The sequence below is a fragment of the Rana temporaria genome, chromosome 4 (genome assembly GCF_905171775.1).
Source record: "Rana temporaria chromosome 4, aRanTem1.1, whole genome shotgun sequence".
NCBI classification, from domain to species: Eukaryota; Metazoa; Chordata; class Amphibia; order Anura; family Ranidae; genus Rana; species Rana temporaria.
Window position 1 is genome coordinate 27,435,217 of NC_053492.1, and position 2,815 is coordinate 27,438,031.

Genomic DNA, 2,815 nt, shown 5'->3' on the forward strand with positions numbered 1-2,815 from the left:
AGATTCTCCTGTATGTAATCTGACGGCGCTTGTCCGCCCCCCCCCCCCCCCCCCCGGTCGGAGGCAGCGCCCACAGGCCGAACTTTGGACATGCCTGGCTTAGAGTAACCAAAAAAGGAGTGCTGATTTTCACACTGACGAAAACCAGTTCAGGTGGGCCGTTGCCTATCTCAGGTATGTCTACCATTCACAACAGGGATTTACCCTGAGGAGTGTTTTTAGTTTCTCGATGGGATTATGAAACTTCAACATAGACTTTGGGCCCCAACACTGATTTAACCACTTGGCCATCCTTCTTGCTATGTGGCAAAGGACAGCTGAAAAAAATAATGATTTTAAAAATGTAAGTGATCGGTGCAGGTGGGCCGTTATTGTTTTCCATGATGATTATACCATTAAGCACAAGAATTTGATCTGAGCAGTGTTTTTTTCCTTGATGGGATGACAAAACTCCAACATAGACTTTGGGCCCTACTGGTGGTTTCCGTCTTCTATTTACCACTGGCCAGTTAGGGGTGATAAGGAGGGATTATGTTTAGCCCCAGTGTGTATCTCCGCTTTTTAAGGTGTCCCCATAGGTCAGATTCTGAGAGGTCTAAACTTTGCCCCCTGAGTCAAATTTTGGTACCATTATAGGTCATTTTGATAAGTTGTGTTTTTGTATACACTGTTGATTGCTTTTGTTTTGCCACTGTTTATAGATATTGCTTTTGACATCTTATTCCTCAATATACAAAGCTTCTTTCGGCCTCGGTGTGTCAGAGAATGTGGTAGTCTCCTATTACTAAGTTTCTGGCAGAGAACACCATTTTGTTCCTGGCTCTGAACTTTTGCTATTTTTTAAAGTTTGCAAAGTTGCATTTCTTAGCACTGGATGGACACCAAGTAACAGGTTTCAGTATAGTTTTTTGACCGTCTAAGCTCAATCGTGTTCAACTGGCTCATATGGAGATTGTACTTTAAGCAGATGATGTGACTTCTTGCTTTGACCAGGAGCATTTGTTGGTTGCCAAGAGCAGACTACATTTTATTCTTGTGATGATTTTTCAAACCATTTTGAAAATGTTGTTAGAGAAAGAATTCAATAAAATATTTACCAGGTGTGGGGGTCAAACCCGCACAGATATTCATCCATTGAATCTGAAGTCCAATGCCTTTACCACTCGCACTTGGCCATCCTGGTCCCTATGTAGCGCAAAATAACTGAGAAAGGAGTGCTGATTTTTACATTGAAGCAAAACAGTTCCCTGTATCAGGTAAGTCTACCATTCACAACAGGGATTTGCTCTGAGGTTTTGGTCTGTGCCGCCTCTGCTATGAAAGGTCAAATGCCTTAGCAGATGTTACATGGGAAAACTCGGCTTCACGTTTTGCACAGAGAGAAAACCCATTAGTTGATCCAAACCAATTAGGCCGAAAGATAACCAAAAAGTGTTTGGAGTCAGTTGGCAGCGAGAGGCCAGGGCAGAGAAAGTGTCCTAGCCCGGCTAGCTCAGTCGGTAGAGCATGAGACTCTTAGGCCTAGTACACACGAGAGGATTTATCCGCGGATACGGTCCAACGTGTCGCGCCGTCGCTGCGATGATGACGCGGCGACGTGCGCGACACGGTCATATAAGGAATTCCACGCATGCGTCGAATCATTACGACGCATGCGGGGGATCCATTCGGACGGATTGATCCGGTGAGTCTGTACAGACCAGCGGATCAATCCGTTGGGATGGATTCAAGCGGATAGATTTGAAAGCATGTCTTCAAATTTTTATCCGCTTGAAATCCATCCCAGGGGATAAAAATCCGCGGAAACAGATCCGCTGGGTTGTACACACCAGCGGATCTATCCGCTGGAACTGATCCGCAGATCAATTCCAGCGGATAGATCCTCTCGTGTGTACGGGGCCTCAATCTCAGGGTCGTGGGTTTGAGTCCCACGTTGGGCGTGTGGCATTGCAACGCTTTGGCCCAGTGCGTGGCATTCAACGAACTTGGTGGAATCTAGCATCTCCAGCTCGTTCATGCGCACCGCACGGTCACGCCTTTACAAAAGCTACTGGCTTCTCTTCCGTTCTCTCTCTACAAATGGGGAAATGTTTATAGCTTATCTTTCTAGTGGCCAATTCATATGGCGGCACTTCGGCCTTGCGCTTGACGTGGGATTAAAAAACTCCAATCACTGAAGTTGGAAAAAGGATCACCCCCTTGTGTCAATATTTTGTTGAACCACCTTTAGCTTTAATTACAGTCTTTAGTCTGTTGGGATTTGTCTCAACTAACTTTGCACATCTATACTTTGCAATATTTGCCCACTCTTCTTTGCAGAACTGCTCAAGTTCTGTTAAATTTGATGGTGACCGTTTGTGGACTGCAGTCTTCAAGTCATTCGACAGATTTTTAATGGGGTTTGACTAGGCACTAGGCCATACAAGGACATTCACCCTTTTCTCCTTAAACCAATTTGGGGTAATTTTTGCTGTGTGCTGTGGGTCATTGTCATGTTGGAAGGTAAACCTTCTTCTTCTCATTGACAATTTTCTAACAGAGGGCAGCAGATTTTCCTAGAGAATTAATTTTTTTTTTGCCCCATTTATTTTTCCTTCTATCCTGACAAGTGCTCCAGCTCCCCCATAACAAGATATTACCACCTCCATGCTTTACCGTAGGAATAGTGTTATTCGGATGGTGAGCTGAATTGGATTTCTGCCAGACATATCGTTTGGTGTTGAGGCCAAATATTAAAATTTTAGTCTCATCTGACCATAACACCTTTTTTCATGTGACCTCAGAATCTTTAAGATGCGTTTTGGCAAAGCTTAGT

The 2,815-nt window shown here is 44.4% G+C and overlaps 1 non-coding gene across 1 annotated transcript; it reads left to right on the plus strand.

Annotated features, from left to right (window-relative positions):
- Positions 1–1,481: 1,481 nt before the first annotated feature.
- On the plus strand, positions 1,482–1,940 carry TRNAK-CUU. The gene is made up of 2 exons: positions 1,482–1,518; positions 1,905–1,940. It is a non-coding gene; the product is annotated as a tRNA-Lys (tRNA).
- Positions 1,941–2,815: the final 875 nt, after the last annotated feature.